Source organism: Camelina sativa, chromosome 12, assembly GCF_030686135.1.
Source record: "Camelina sativa cultivar CO46 ecotype springtype chromosome 12, ASM3068613v1".
NCBI lineage: Eukaryota > Viridiplantae > Streptophyta > Magnoliopsida > Brassicales > Brassicaceae > Camelina > Camelina sativa.
Genome location: NC_141891.1, coordinates 28,083,286 through 28,100,161, shown reverse-complemented (window position 1 = coordinate 28,100,161; position 16,876 = coordinate 28,083,286). Strand labels below are relative to the sequence as shown.

The 16,876-nt window shown below is 44.3% G+C and overlaps 1 non-coding gene and 1 pseudogene across 1 annotated transcript; both read left to right on the top strand.

Moving 5' to 3' along the window:
- The first annotated feature begins 1,803 nt into the window (after nucleotides 1-1,803).
- On the top strand, nucleotides 1,804-1,910 carry LOC147930975 (small nucleolar RNA R71). The gene has a single exon (XR_015576759.1). It is a non-coding gene; the product is annotated as a small nucleolar RNA R71 (small nucleolar RNA).
- A 3,814-nt stretch (nucleotides 1,911-5,724) lies between these two features.
- LOC104733787 (exocyst complex component EXO70A1-like) lies at nucleotides 5,725-16,728 on the top strand (annotated as a pseudogene).
- The last annotated feature ends 148 nt before the right edge of the window (nucleotides 16,729-16,876 follow it).

Below are 16,876 nucleotides of genomic sequence, written 5' to 3'. Positions count from 1 at the left end.
GTCTTTGATAGTAAAAGGCTCATCATCAATGGTAGGAAGGTTGGTTGGGTTATAGATATTGAACTTCATAACTATACCCTCAGCAATATTCAAGGTCACAAGACCTTCCTTGACATCAATGACTGCTCCAACAGTGGCTAAGAATGGCCTCCCAAGGATGATAGGATCTTCAGGTTCCTTGTCCATCTCCAATACCACAAAATCTGTATGAACTCTTGCCTTTCTTATCTTGAGTGGGACATTCTCCAACCTTCCAACTACTTCTCTGTTTGACCCATCAGCTAGGCATACATGGAGGTTGGTGGATTTGAAATCAGTTCTCCCAAGCTTTTGAGCTATGGAGTATGGCATCACACTAGTTGAAGCTCCCAAATCACAAAGGCATTGATTGTAGTGGAGGTAACTGATTGTGCAAGGCAGATAGAATGGTCCTGGATCCTTAAGCTTAATTGGGATGATCACTCCTCCAAGGTTCTCAAGATCCTTCTCATCTTGAGCTTGAGCCTTCTTCTTTGACAAATCAAGCAAAAAATCTCTATAGAGAGGATAAGGTTCATACTGTTCCAAGGGAGGTCCTCTCTCCTCTTCTTGGTAAGAAATGATGATCTCTTGAATAGCCATCACTTCCTCTTGTTTCTCAACCACAACCTTTTCCTTCAAAGCTTTCTCATCCTCTTGTTGCTTAGCCAACATCTCCTTTTTCTCAATTATTTCCATTAATTCCTTGATCCTTTGTCTTTGAAACGTCCTGGGAATGGTAGAGGTGGTTTGTAAGCAGGAGGAATGTACTTAGCAGGTTTAACAGTTCCTGATCCTTCAGCTCGATCGACCACTCGATCAGGCACTCGGTCGAGTGCTGGCTCGAGTACCTGGTCGAGTGCAATGGCGGATTCAGATTTCTCTGCACAAACTTCACTCAAAGCTTCAATAACTGACCAATCCTCCCCATCTTGAACATCACTGTCCTCAGTGACTTCCTCATCAGAGATATGGATGGCTTTTGCAGTGAACTCCCTTGGATTTTGAACAGCTTTTCCAGGGAGTTGGTTGGGTTTAGGAGCAGAAGTAGAGGCAATGTTGCTCTCCATATACTTCACTCTAGAGTTAAGACCTTCAAACTTCATGTCAAGGTCATTATACTGGGATGTGAGCCTTTGATTCAATTCAGCAAACTGCTTGGCTTCCTCAATCTTTCTTTGTTTTTCCCCAATCAACAACTGTTGCATCATAGCTCTTAGGTCTTCTTCTTGGCCTTGGTTAGTCTGAAACCCTGGTGGGGGACACAACTGAGGCTGGAACACTTGATGTTGTTGTTTGGGGACATAGTTTTGTTGCTGTTGAGGCTGTTGAGGTGGGTAGACTTGGTCTTGAGGGTTAGCCACATTGGTACTCCTATAAGAGAGATTGTTGTTCTTGAAACCCCCTTGGTTGTAGCCTTTGAATCCTCCCTAGTTTTGCATGTAGCATAACTCAGCAAATTTAGTCTCCCCCTCTTGAACTGGAACCTCTTCTTCACCAATGAAGTGAATAGACTTTTGTTGGCTAAGAAGGATCTTGTCAAGCTTCTCATTGACCATCTTCAAGTCCTTCTTGTACTTGTCCTCTTGATCAGTTGATGATGACCTTATGGTTCTGTCATAGTCCTCATTATAGTTGCCATCTGACTGAGCAAGATTCTCAACTAACTCCCAGCCTTCTTCCACATTCTTGTTGAGGAAGTTGCCATTAGAAGATGTGTCAAGAAGCATCCTGATCTTGGGAAGCACTCCTCTATACAATGTACTCAAGAGTGACTCATTGCTGAAACCATGATGAGGACATTGAATCTGAAATCCTTTGAACCTCTCCCAAGCTTCACAAAAGCTTTCATTGTTTCTTTGAGCAAACCCAGAAATTTCATTCCTCAATCTAGCAGTCCTTGCATTTGAGAAATTTTTTGCCAAGAAAGCCTTCTTGCAAGCATCCCATGTGGTTATTGCTCCAGTAGGAAGAGTCTTCTCCCAAAGGTGTGCCTTATCTCCAAGTGAGAATGGGAAGAGCCTCAACTTGAATCCATCTTCACTCACTCCATTGATCTTTGTAAGACCACAGATTCTGTCAAACTCATCAAGATAATCTAGTGGATCCTCCATTGGCAACCCATGGAACTTGTTGGCTTGAATCATGGAGATCAATCCACTTTTGATCTCAAAGTTGTTGTTTGGCACTGTTAGAGGCACAATACCAGCCCTTTGGTTGTGGGTGTTGGGTGCATCTCCTGCACCAATGTGCCTAGGTCTCTGCTCATGGTTAGCTTGTTGCTCCATGATCACTGGATCCTCTTGCTGAACTTGAACTACTCTTCTTCTCTGATTTCCCAAACCCTTTTGCTTCCTATGGATGTTGTCAATAGGCCTTTGAAGATTGTCTTTCCCCTTAGACCTTGTGTTCATCAACAAACGCGAGTACAGACTCGAACAGGTTCACAACTGAGCTCAGGCTCGTGTGGGTGGTTGAGTCAACTGGGAAGTGGTGTCCAAATGTACACGGCTTCTGACTCGATTAAGTGCTCGATCACTGCTCGGTCGAGTGGTTGGTCGAGTGGGTACCTGAAACTCAAGATAACCCAGCAACAGAAGATTCGAATCCAGCAACTCCACAAGTGTATAAACGAACTTAATCTTAGACTAATATGGATCCTAAATGTCACAAAAACACACTCAAATGGGCAACGGCGCCAAATTGAAACAAGTCTTTTTGGTATGGATGGTGAATGATGATGAATGTATGCAATGAGATATGAATGGATGGATGGTAAGGTGTTTCAATTCCCCTTATGCAGTTGCAGTATAAGAGGTGTCAATCCTAAATGAGTGTTTGTGAACAATTAAGATATGTATATGAATCTAAGTTAAGCCAAATGTAAAGATTGTTTGTCACTAACAATCCTATGATTAAAATGAAAAGTGCAGAAAGTAAACTACAAGAACTAAGAGCTAAATGCAAATAGAACAGAATGATTGCAGTAGTTATGAGCCAAGAATAGAAATAGAAACTATGCTAATGAACTAATGCAAGACAATAATGAACATGACAATGGGTAAATGAAACAGAAATGCAAATAGAATGATACTAGAGATAAGACAGAACAACAACAAATCATAAACAAGAGTTCTGGGATGAACTCGAGCAAGCACTCGATCGAGTGTTGATCGAGTGCAGGGTCGAGCTGGACTAAACGCAAAAACAGAGCAACACAATAAAAACAGAGCAATGCAAAAACGAATCAAACAACAAGCAAGCAACAGGATTAAGACTTTAAAATCAATAAACAAAGAAGGTCCTGATGAGGGATTCATGGGCTGAACTAATCATTGTGGTTATCTAACTTGGTCAACAAATCTCAAGCAAACTTTGAGCTAATCTCTAGACATATTATTCTAAGACAAGCTTCTTCCACTCTCATGGCAAGAAACAATCAAACCTATGCATCTCTAGACTTGTTCTCACAAAGAAAAGAATCTACACAAGCAGGCATTAAGCAATACATCTCAAACCAAACAAGACCTCTAATCTCTTAGCAAGCCTAATGGTAAGCTCTAGATCTAGCCTTATCTATGCTTCTTAAACATTGGTGTGATGCTAAGATGCTTGAAATCAAACCCTACCCTCTCAGATATAGGATCAGCATTAAGACCATCTAGCCTAGAAGAGATCTACAACAATCAAGCTTGACCAAATACAACAAACCACAAGATCAATCCAGCCTAACCCATCCTCAAGATCCTAGAGAACTACTCACAAGAACACATGATGAACAAAGTCAAAAACCCAGAAAAATACGAAACTTGCATCATTAGAAAGATGAAACAAAGATCTTCAATATTGGAGAAAGAATCAAACTCGAATTCTCAATATTAAGAAAGTTATGGAACCAACAATATTGAAGAATTTAGCCTTTTCTCCTTAAAAACAAGTACAAGATCTAAAAAATAAAAGAAGTGCAAAAGGAATAATTCCCAAAAGGGTAAAAACTAGGTTTAGAAAATATCTAAAAAGCTGGACTCTTTTGGTGGCTGCAGGTACAAGGCTTTATATAGGAGAGGGAGTGGAAGCCCTAAAAATACTAAAAGACAAAATAGTCAACGGCTCGGTCAACTCGACCTGTGCTCGGTCGAGTGGCAGGTCCAGCTGGCTTCTCTCGTGCATCCTCCACTCGGTCGAGTCCTCCTCAGCACACGGTCGAGTGTCTGGTCGAGTGTGCGGTCGAGTTGGACTCTGGACCTTGGTTCTTCAGCCTTAACTCTCCTGCTTTCCCTTCATGATTGGCTCACTTCTCCTCAGCATTGCTTCTATGCTCCTTAAGCTCCAAAATCACCTGATTATGCATGAAAAGATGCAAATGCAATGCAACTAAAATCTAATGCATGATTAGTGCTAAAGCTACACAATAATGACCTAAATGGATAGCAAAAGATGCAAAAGATGTGAATAAACTAAGGGAAAACATGGTAAAATATATGAACATCAGTGTCGACCGACACCGATGTCGAGCAGCGATATCCTTTGATCAAAAACTCAAAATCTCGCCTCCAATCTTCTCCTAATCCGCTCCATACACTCCAAGAAGCCAAACCCAGCCAAAACAGCGACGAAATACCATAGAGAACTCAAGAAACAACCACATAAGCACCAAATCACATAAAATCTAGAGATCTTAGCTTAGATAAGCCATGGTCATGCACTCACCTCTTTTCAGGAAGATTCTGACCAATAAGAATGAATTCCCTCACTCCTAGCAAGCTTCTAGCACTTTCCCAGCCTCAGATCTCCCAAGAACAGCAAGGAATCTCACCAAATCTCTCTCAAAGGCTCATGAACACTTTTTCTCTATTTCTTTTCTCCAAACGATAAACGGCGACCAAAAGAAAACTTCCCCTAAACCCTTCTGGTCGACCACACCCTTAAATATCTCGTTTTAATGGTTTTTCCTAACCAAACCGGTCCAAATCGATAATTAAATCGAAGTGGTCGAACCAGAAATTAATGGTGTCAACCGACACCCCCTTGGTGTCGATCGACACCCATCCCCCAAAACCCAATTTTGGTTCGCGGATGTTACACTAACTCTCTCCCTCAGCTTGACACGTCAGCACCCAAGAGAATGACACGTGTACTCTTCCTTCCAACAAAACGAAGAAAAACAAATCTGGGCTTAATTCTAATGCAGCCCATTAGGGTCAAACTACTCGCAGAAAAAAAAACAAAAGGTCGATTCAGCTCTTTCCAAAATTGTCGATCTCCTCCTCGTCTTCTTCGCCATGAAACCCTAGTCCGACTGTGCTTGATCAATTATGCTTCATTTCTTCTTCTTCGTTCCACCATAATCCAAGTGATTCTGCTTCTAATCTTCTTCGTCTGGCCTACAATCTGTTCACCGAGCACTCAACTGTCAGTCATTACAGAAAAAGGGTTATATCAGCGTGTTGTAATTTTGTCTTGGTATGTTCTATAATTCTGTAAAACCATTTATGAGTGTTGTTATTTTGTTTCCGTTGCCGGCGTTTCAACCACCCTCAGGTCCGCCGCTGTCTCCGGCGTCCTCCCTTCTCTTACCTCTATCGATCTCTCTGTGAGTTTCCGATTCACTGAAACTTGTTGAGATCGTCTTTCTACGGAAAAGGGATTTGAATTTATCGAATTCTGTTTTTAGGTTTAATCTCCTGACGAGGAGACTCTGAATAACATGATGCCATAACCGAACGAGCAGGTTTGATGAAGGAGTCTCTCCAAAAGAGCCAGACCATTACCGACAACATGGTCGGAATCCTAGGTTCCTTTGACCATCGTCTCTCGGCTCTTGAAACAGCCATGCGTCCCACCCAGGTCCCTTTCTTCATCTCTCTGTTTTTGGATTTTAGGCACTTTTTTTAGGTTGTTGGAATCTGAGATCGGATTTTGGATTCTTTGATTTGGACTTTTGTTCTTTTTTGGGTTTTGTGTCTGTGATTATTGTGTTTGTGTAGATAAGAACACATTTTATAAGGAGAGCTCACGAGAATATTGACAAGACATTAAAAGCAGTTGAGGTTATATTGGATCAATTTGATCTCAGTAAAAAGGTTTGGTCTTTTCTCTTACACTCTCCTTTTAATTTCTTGTCTTTCAAGTAATCATTACTTTCCCCTAACTCTGTTAAGACTTCTTTGATGGTTAACATTTCTCTGTCCAATGAAACATTTGTCGGAGAATGCATCATGTTAACAAAAATAGCAAATATCTCTTTCTTATGCAGTGAACCCTTACTACTTTTAGGAGTCTAATTGATTAGACCACTTATCTCTATGTATGATTATCCAACTTGCTTGACCCTAACAAGTGTCAATATGGAAAATTCTAGGTTCATGTTGTAGTCTTCTCCGGGTAAGAGGTTTTGAGGTGGTTGTATGAATTGAATGACTAAGATAAATAGTAATTTATATTAAGGTCCACACTATTTGGTAATCTTTTGCCTCTAAGTATGGCTAATGTAGCTTGTTGTCAAGCTCTTCTTTAGCGAGGAGGTCACATTGTAACATATTTTGTTACTAATATAAACTCTGTTCTTGGTAAGAAGGAGAGTTTTATCTTCAGATAAATCTAAGATCACTTTCTTTTTTTGTGTGTTTGAAGAAGAATTAATGACTAAGCTGAATAAAGATTGATCCATTTTTGTTTGTCAGGCGGAAGCTAAAATACTGAGAGGACCACATGACGATCTTGAAAGTTACCTGGAAGCAATTGATCAATTGAGAGGAACTATCAAATTTTTCAGCAACAACAAGATGTTCAAGACTGCCAGTGGAGTTATTAGTCATGTTATCGGTTTACTCTCTAAAGCTCTATCAAAGCTAGAGGATGAGTTCAGACAAATACTACAAAATTACAGGTTCTCTTACTTTAGATTATACAATATATACACTTGTGCCTAATTTATGAAGCTAATTTGCTTGCTTGTGCAAGGATTGTTTACTAACACGATATTTTAATCTCTTTCAACAATCTTAGCAAGCCAATGGAACCTGATCGCCTTTTCAAATGTCTTCGAAGCAATCTTAGAACATCATCAGAAGATGAAGGTGGTGGTGCCGGCTGAAAGAGCCATGATCGGAATCACAAGAGTTTAGAAAATGCTATGTTTACAGTCCCAACAGTCATTCCCCCGTAGTCCTCCCTCTGCTTCATGATTTGGCTCAACAAATGGTTCAAGCTGGTCATCGGCAACAACTTTTCAAAACTTACAGGTACAACCTTTCCTTATTTTGCTTCATTCTCCTCTTAGTCTCTCTCACTTATGTCATGGATGTATACTGATCCATGTTAGTATTTGTAATTTACTAAGGATACTCGAGCTGCGGTGTTGGAACAGAGTTTTGCGAAAATTAGGTGTGGAGAGGCTTAGCAAAGTTGGTGAAACTGTTGTTTGCTGCGGAAAAGAAAATATGCAACCAAATACTCGATGGAGTTGAGTCTCTTAAGAGATCAGTGTTTTGGTGAAGTCACTGTAAATAGTGTAGCTGTGCTCCTTAGTTTCAGGGAGGCTATTGCAAAAAGCAAGAGATCACCTGAGAAACTCTTTGTTTTGTTAGATATGTATGAAATAATGAGAGAGCTTCAGCCCGAGATAACAGTTTAATGTTGTAACATCCATGAACCGGAATCCCGGTTTGGGAGTTGCATCGGTCGATGCAGATGGTGCATCGGTCGATGCATGTTCAATTCTGTGCGTTTTGACTTAAGTCAAACGCTGCGTTTTGGGTTAAGGAAACCCTTAGATGCGAGTTTTGTCTCATTCGTGGGTGTTGAGCCGTTTTTGAGAGAAACAAAAAGAGAGAAACTGTTCTTGAGAGTTCCTGGTGATTTCTGGAGATTTGAGGCTGTTCCTGGAGAGATCTGTAGCTGGGATCGTTGTAGGAGCTTCCTAGAAGCGTTTTCTTCCTTGTGTTAGGTTCAGATTCGTCTTGGCAAAGGTAAGTGCATGACCATGGCTTATCTAAGCTAGAGATCTCTCTGATTTGCTTGCTATGTGTTGTTAGGCTGGTTAGATTGTTATTTGGGACGTTTGGAAGCTTTCTTGTGGCTTGGGATCGAGTTTCGTTGTTGCAGGAACGAAGATCCGGTGAGAAGCTTCGGAGGAAAACGATGCTCGGCATTGCATCGGTCGATGCACTTTGTGCGTCGGTCGATGCAGAGGCGAGGACGGCACGTAAACTCTAGGGTTTTCGTGTTATGTCGAGCATGCGTCGGTCGATGCATATCTTGCATCGGTCGATGCAAGTTAACCCTGCATCGGTCGACGCAGATCTTGCGTTGGTCGACACAACCTCCATCTGGTGTCGGTCGATGCATGTTGGTATCGGTCGATGCAGAGTCCTGGTTTGTTATTGTTGATTGTTAAATGTTGTTTGATGGTTAGAGATGTCTCTATTGCTTGTGTGTATAGCCCAGTAGATGGGAGGATTGCCTTACTGAGTGTTTATAAAATACTCATGCATTGCAATATGTGTTTGTGGTGCAGGTAAAGGCAAAGTGTGATCGTGGAATCAAGGCAATGAAGAGGAGGATGTTCTAGGGACTCGATTTGATGTTGTCTGGCTTGCTAGGTTGCTAGAGTTGAGTCATTAGAACATTGCTAGGTTGCTGGTTCTATGATTTCTGCTATTTGATTATTGGATATTGTTGATGTTATGATTATTGGTTATTATTGGATTATTATTTGGATATTGTTTGGTATTGGTTATTCCACTGTTGGTTGTGATTGTGGTTAGGTGGCTAGTGGGTATGGGACCACTAGTTGTAGTTTAGTTATTATATTATATTATTATTTATTATTTATTATTTTAAAAAAAAGGTCGGTCGTTTCATTTTGGTATCAGAGCCCTTACGGTTCTAGGTTTGGGTTCACTAGGTTTCTGTTGTAGATGTTGGGATTGCATGTCTTGATTGATTATGTGAGTTAGTCAATTGTGTGTGGCATGGAGTCCTAGAACATCCTCTTCGAGCCGAGTGTGTGATTCCACGGTGAGTTTATGTTTCTGTGTTTTAATAGAAATTGTTTGCTTAGCCTTCTGTTCATGGTAGTGCAGATGGTTAGAGAGGATGCTGTGGCTGGTCGAGGTCGTGGACGCGGACGTGGTCGTGGACGCAGACGTGGTCGTGGTAGGGGCAGAGTCCCAGTGGTTAGTGAGACCGAGGACCAGAGTGTGACAGCTGAGGGTGTTGGCGAGTCGCAGGGTGTTCCGGGGGATTTCGTGAGTGTGGCAGGAGGGGGCGGTGTTGATGCTCTAGTGGCCGGTGATGCTCGGGTTCCGGGTGTGGGAGTCCCAGCGGGTGGAGTCCCTGGTACTAACTTTGCGGCTATGCTAGCACAGGTGTTAGAGCGGTTACCACCAGTGGTACCGGCTCAGGCTCAGGTAGTGCCACCAGTGTTGGCGGAGGAGCAGGAGCCAGTGGTTGCGGATGTGGGAGCACATAGACGTTATTTGTCTATGCTCAAGGAGATGAAGGATCTGTTCACTGAGAGGTTTTTGGGTGGTACAGATCCTACTATTGCGGATGCGTGGAGGACGAGTGTGGAACGTAACTTCCATATTCTGAGATGTCCTGAGGAGTTTTGGGTGGACATAGGGGTATACTATTTGAGTGGTGATGCTGAGTTGTGGTGGAGATCAGTGGCTGCTAGGAGAGTGCAGCGGGAGATGACTTGGGCTGACTTCATCTTGGAGTTCAACCGCAAGTATTTTCCTAGAGAGGCATTGGATCGGTTGGAGGTGCAGTTCCTTCAGTTGTCTCAGGGGACACGGTCAGTGCGGGAGCTGGACTTGGAGTTCAGTCGACTTCTTTGTTATGGGGGTCGGGCTTTGGAGTCTGAGGAGGCTCAGATCAGGAGGTTTTTGAGGGCTCTACGTGATGAGTTGAGAGTTCACTGTAGAGGGCGGAATTATGCTACGCGTGCAGAGCTGGTTGAGACTGCAGCAGAGATTGAGGAGGATATCCGGGCACAGTTACTGGCGGTAGCTCCAGCAGTTCAGCCTAGTAAGGCTCAGCAGCAGGGTGGTTCTAGCAGGGGCGGTAGGCATGCTCAGGGAACCAAGAGGAAGTGGGAGGCTACGCAGAAGCCAAGTGGTGCGGGTTGCTTTGGTTGTGGGAGCAAGGATCACAGGGTTACTAGTTGTCCCAAGAAGAGTATTCCGACGACAGGACCTCGGGTAAGTTATCATTGTAGGGAGACAGGGCACATCTGGCCTTTTTGTCCCAAGTTGCAGCCGGCAGCAGTGGCAGCGTTGCAGCAGGTGCAGCCTGGAGGTCAGCAGGTGGCACGGATTGAGCAGACGCCACGTGCTTACACGATAGTAGAGACTGGTGGAACCAGTGCCGGGGCGATCACAGGTATCATTTCTGGTACTTAATCTTTGTGAATTTAGTAGGGTCAGATTTTATGTTTCCTGTGATAAAGTGTTAGGTTCTCAACACATGAGGTTTGTGTAGGGACCTTGTTGGTGGGCAGGTTTAAGTCCCATGTTATGTTTGATTCTGGAGCTTCTCATAGCTTCATTACTCCGGAGTGTGCAGAGTGTGCGGGGATCAGCGGGGATCCTAGAGAGCGTGCAGGAGTTGTCAGGGTTGCGGGAGGTGAGTTCCTGAGAGTGATTGGACGAGCTAGAGGAATTGATATTCAGATCGCAGGAGAGTCGTGGCCAGCGGATTTGCTTATCAGTCCAGTGGAGCTATATGATTTTATTCTCGGGATGGATTGGTTGCGTCGGCATAGGGTGCATTTGGATTGCTATCTGGGTAGAGTGGAGTTTGAGCGTTCAAGAGGGAAGTTGGTTTTTCAGGGTATTAGACCGACTTCGGGGAGTCTCGTGATCTCAGCCGTTCAGGCTGGGAAGATGATCGAGAAGGGTCTTGAGGCTTATCTGGTTACTATATCTATGCCAGAGTCAATGGGGAAGTCTACGGTTAGCGGTATTCCAGTAGTGGAGGAGTTTGAGGATGTGTTTCAGTCTTTGCATGGATTACCACCATCTCGGTCGGATCCTTTTACCATTGAACTAGAACCGGGGACGACACCGTTATCCAAGGCTCCTTACAGAATGGCTCCAGCAGAGATGGCAGAGCTAAAGAAGCAGCTAGAGGATTTGTTGAGTAAGGGATTCATCCGTCCTAGTGTATCACCGTGGGGAGCACCGGTGTTGTTTGTGAAGAAGAAGGATGGGAGTTTCAGGTTGTGTATAGATTATCGGGGTTTGAACCGGGTCACTGTGAAGAACAAGTACCCCCTTCCTAGGATCGATGAGTTGTTGGATCAGTTGAGGGGTGCTACTTGGTTCTCTAAGGTAGATATGGCGTCGGGTTATCATCAGATACCGATAGATGAGGCAGATGTGAGGAAGACTGCTTTCAGGACGAGGTATGGGCACTATGAGTTTGTGGTTATGCCTTTCGGGTTGATTAACGCGCCAGCAGCGTTTATGAGATTGATGAACAATGTGTTTTAGGAGTTTCTGGATGTGTCTGTCATCATTTTCATCGACGATATCCTGGTTTATTCTATGAGTCCTGAAGAGCATGCAGTGCATTTGAGGGCAGTTATGGAGAAGCTGCGGGAGCAGAAGTTGTTTGCTAAGTTGAGCAAGTGCAATTTTTGGCAGCGTGAGCTGGGCTTCCTAGGTCACATTGTTTCTGCTGAGGGGGTTTCAGTAGATCCAGAGAAGATTCAGGCTATCAGGGATTGGCCTAGACCGCAGAATGCCACAGAGATCAGGAGTTTTCTTGGATTGGCAGGTTACTACAGGAGATTTGTGCAGGGGTTTGCAAGCAGAGCACGTCCTATGACTAAGTTGACAGGGAAGGATGTTCCTTTTGTCTGGTCAGAAGAGTGTGAGGAAGGCTTTGCAAGCCTGAAGGAGATGTTGACTACTGTGCCAGTGTTGGCTTTACCTGAGCAGGGAGAACCCTATGTGGTTTATACAGATGCATCTAGAGTTGGTTTGGGGTGTGTTCTGATGTAGCATGGGAAGGTGATTGCCTATGCTTCGCGGCAGTTGCGGGTGCATGAAGGCAACTATCCTACTCATGATTTGGAGATGGGTGATGTAGTTTTTGCCCAGAAGATTTGGAGATCTTATCTTTATGGTGCAAAGGTACAGGTGTTCACAGATCATAAGAGCCTGAAGTATATATTCACTCAGCCTGAGTTGAATTTGAGACAGAGGCGGTGGATGGAGCTTGTGGCGGATTATGATTTGAAGATAGCCTATCATCCTGGTAAGGCTAACACGGTTGCAGATGCTCTGAGTCGGAAGAGGGTGGCTTCGGCTCAGGAGCAGGAGATGGAGTCTCTGGTAGGGGAGATCAGTGCTTTGAGCTTATTTGCTGTTTCACAGGAACCGTTGGGCTTGGAAGCAGTAGATAGAGCAGATCTTCTAAGTAGGGTGCGGTTGGCTCAGGAGAAGGATTTGGGGCTGGTGAATGCCTCTAAGGATGTGGATTCAGAGTATCAGGTCTTAGATAATGGTACTATCTTGGTGCACGGTCGGGTTTGTGTGCCCAAGGATGAGGAGTTGAGGCAGGAGATTCTGAGAGAGGCTTATGCGAGCAAGTTGTCCATTCATGCAGGAGCGACTAAGATGTACCGTGACCTCAAGAGATACTATCATTGGGTCGGGATGAAGAAGGACGTGGCTTGTTGGGTTTCGAGGTGTGATGTGTGTCAGCTAGTGAAGGCTGAGCATCAGGTTCGTGGCGGTTTACTGAAGAGTGTACCCATTCCTGAGTGGAAGTGGGATATGATCACCATGGATTTTGTGGTAGGATTGCCAGTGTCACAGACCTTTGATGCTATTTGGGTCATTGTGGACCGGTTGACTAAGTCAGCACATTTTCTGGCCATTAAGAAGACTGATGGAGCAGCGGTCTTGGCTAAGAAGTATGTGAGAGAGATAGTCAGATTGCATGGGGTGCCAGCGAGCATTGTGTCTGACAGGGATTCTAAGTTCACTTCGGTGTTCTGGAAGGCATTTCAGGCAGAGATGGGCACTAAGGTGCATATGAGTACAGCTTATCATCCCCAGACAGATGGACAGTCTGAGAGGACGATCCAGACGCTGGAGGATTTGCTGAGTATGTCTGTGTTGGATTGGGGTGGCCATTGGACAGATCACCTGAACCTGGTAGAGTTTGCTTACAACAACAGTTATCAGGCGAGTATCAAGATGGCTCCTTATGAGGCTTTGTATGGGAGACCATGTCGTACACCATTATGCTGGACTCAGGTGGGGGAGAGGAGCATGTTTGGTGCTAATTTTGTTCAGGAGACCTCAGAGAAGATTCGGGTTCTCAAGCTGAACATGAAGGAGGCTCAGGATAGGCAGAGGAGTTATGCGGATAGGAGGAGGAGAGATCTTGAGTTTCAGGTAGGAGACAGAGTGTACCTCAAGATGGCCATGTTGCGGGGTCCGAACAGGTCATTGTCAGAGACTAAGTTGAGTCTGAGGTATATGGGTCCATTCAGAGTGATTGAGCGGGTTGGACCAGTGGCATATAGATTGGAGTTACCTGAGGTGATGCGTGCATTCCATAAGGTTTTCCATGTGTCTATGTTGCGGAAGTGTCTCCGTGAGGGAGAGCAGGTGTTGGCTAAGATTCCTCAGGATCTTCAGCCTAACATGACATTAGAGGCGAGACCAGTGAGGGTTCTCGAGAGGAGGATCAAGGAACTTCGGAAGAAGAAGATTCCTTTGATGAGAGTCCTGTGGGACTGTGATGGTGTTGAGGAGCAGACTTGGGAGCCTGAGGCAAAGATGAAGGCAAGGTTCAAGAAGTGGTATGAGAAGCAAGCCGTGACTTGAGCTTGTTTAGCCGGGTCCCATCTGTAATCCGTGGCTGGAGCGGGAATGGAGTATTCCAGCCCATCTCTCTTGTTACTCGGTCGCTTGGGGTGGTTGGTTGTGCGACTCAGTAACAAGATGAGGTGGTGTTCGGGGTACAAAGTTTCCGTGAGGCGGGGTTTTGGAGGAAAGTTTCCTGGAATAGAGGTTTCCAAAAGTGGAAAGTTTCCAAAAATGGAAAGTGCTAAATATGGAAAGTTTTACGGGAGTTGGAATTTGTCCATTTTAGCGGTGGAGAGCCTTGGAGGGGCTTGTGTGTGGCCTTAGTGGCGGAATTTTGAGTCAGTGTGCCGTGTGTGGCAGTCTTTTTAGACATTGTGTGGTCTTTGTGACGGGCTTTTTAGCCAGAGTGTCTTTGTGACGGTCCTCTTTAGGACATTGTTTTGGCCTTGGTGGCGGTCCTCTTTAGGACATTTGTTTGGCCTTTGTGGCGGTCCTCTTTGGGACATTTGTTGGCCTTTGTGGCGGGCTGTTTAGCCAGAGTGTCTTTGTGACAGTCCTTCGGGACAAATGGTCTTTGTGACGGTCCTTCGGGACAGATGGTCTTTGTGATGGTCCTTCGGGACAGATGGTCTTTGTGACGGGCTTTTTAGCCAGAGTGTCTTTGTGACGGTCCTCTTTAGGACATTTGTTTGGCCTTGGTGGCGGTCCTCTTTAGGACATTTGTTTGGCCTTGGTGGCGGTCCTCTTTAAGACATTTGTTTGGCCTTGGTGGCGGTCCTCTTTAGGACATTTGTTTGGCCTTTGTGGCGGCCCTTGTGGCATGTATATGATCCTTGTGTGGTCATGTGGTATTCCAGTGAGGGGATATGTGGTTGGTAGGACATTGAGATGTTTTACGCGAGCCACGGGAAGGAAACCTGGATAGGGATATGACTCAGACGTGTTCAGAATCGTTTGCTCGCGACTCTTGGGGGACTTAGGTTCTCCTAGTACTGCCATATTCAGAGACTTTGTGACTTGGGAATATGGTTGGTATATCAACTTCGGATGACGATCCGGGGGTGCGTTGTAGGGTGGCAACCCGAGAGACAAGTTGGATTTTTCCTTATATATTATGGCATGCAGGTCTAGGCCCGATGAGGAGCCAACATTATGGCATGCAGACTTAGGTCTGATGAGGAGCCAATAAAAACTCAAGGTTTTGGCATATGAGTAAAGGAAAGTCCTAAAGTCGAGAGCAAATGACACTTGGAGCGTGAGTCTATCGCCTAGAGGTGACCTTCTGTAGATCAGTCGGAGGAGTGCGGACCATGGAGACGGTTGCGCGGGAGTCCTTGGCAGATGGTTGTTCGAGATTCAAGGACGAATCTAGTTTGGTGGGGGGAGAATTGTAACATCTGTGAACCGGAATCCCGGTTTGGGAGTTGCATCGGTCGATGCAGATGGTGCATCGGTCGATGCATGTTCAATTCTGTGCGTTTTGACTTAAGTCAAACGCTGCGTTTTGGGTTAAGGAAAACCCTTAGATGCGAGTTTTGTCTCATTCGTGGGTGTTGAGCCGTTTTTGAGAGAAACGAAAAGAGAGAAACTGTTCTTGAGAGTTCCTGGTGATTTTTGGAGATTTGAGGCTGTTCCTGGAGAGATCTGTAGCTGGGATCGTTGTAGGAGCTTCCTAGAAGCGTTTTCTTCCTTGTGTTAGGTTCAGATTCGTCTTGGCAAAGGTAAGTGCATGACCATGGCTTATCTAAGCTAGAGATCTCTCTGATTTGCTTGCTATGTGTTGTTAGGCTGGTTAGATTGTTATTTGGGACGTTTGGAAGCTTTCTTGTGGCTTGGGATCGAGTTTCATGGTTGCAGGAACAAAGATCCGGCGAGAAGCTTCGGAAGAAAACGATGCTCGGCATTGCATCGGTCGATGCACTTTGTGTGTTGGTCGATGCAGAGGCGAGGACGGCGCGTAAACTCTAGGGTTTTTGTATTATGTCGAGCATGCGTCGGTCGATGCATATCTTGCATCGGTCGATGCAAGTTAACCTTGCATCGGTCGACACAGATCTTGCGTCGGTCGATGCAACCTCCATCTGGTGTCGGTCGATGCATGTTGGTATCGGTCGATGCAGAGTCCTGGTTTGTTATTGTTGATTGTTGAATGTTGTTTGATGGTTAAAGATGTCTCTATTGCTTGTGTGTATAGCCCAGTAGATGGGAAGATTGCCTTACTGAGTGTTTATAAAATACTCATGCATTGCAATATGTGTTTGTGGTGCAGGTAAAGGCAAAGTGTGATCGTGGAATCAAGGCAATGAAGAGGAGGATGTTCTAGGGACTCGATTTGATGTTGTCTGGCTTGCTAGGTTGCTAGAGTTGAGTCATTAGAACATTGCTAGGTTGCTGGTTCTATGATTTCTGCTATTTGATTATTGGATATTGTTGATGTTATGATTATTGTTTATTATTGGATTATTATTTGGATATTGTTTGGTATTGGTTATTCCGCTGTTGGTTGTGATTGTGGTTAGGTGGCTAGTGGGTATGGGACCACTAGTTGTAGTTTAGTTATTATATTATATTATTATTTATTATTTATTATTTTAAAAAAAAGGTCGGTCGTTTCAAATGTCTCACACAAAAATTATGTGTGTTTGCCGTCACCTAATTGTTTTTCATTTATATAAATTGAGTTGCTCTTTGGAAGCCAACCTTGTACCGAGATGAAAGATTCTACGCTGAATCTGACAAAGCGATTAGCTCAGACAGCTCAATAATCTTTTGCTGATTTTGAGAAGCAGTTGAAAAGGATGCTACTAAAACCGCGGTTATGGATGGAACCGTAAAAAAACGATTAACACAGAAAAAACTCAGGCACTATTTTTAAAAATGGCTGACTTTGACATTGCTGCAATACCGACAGAAGCAACCTATGTGTCGTTTGACAATTTAATGTAGGCCAATCCTTGCAACAAATAGTCGGACGCCTACTACGCTTTTAGGACTCATACAACAAAAACAAGAAAGAAGAATTC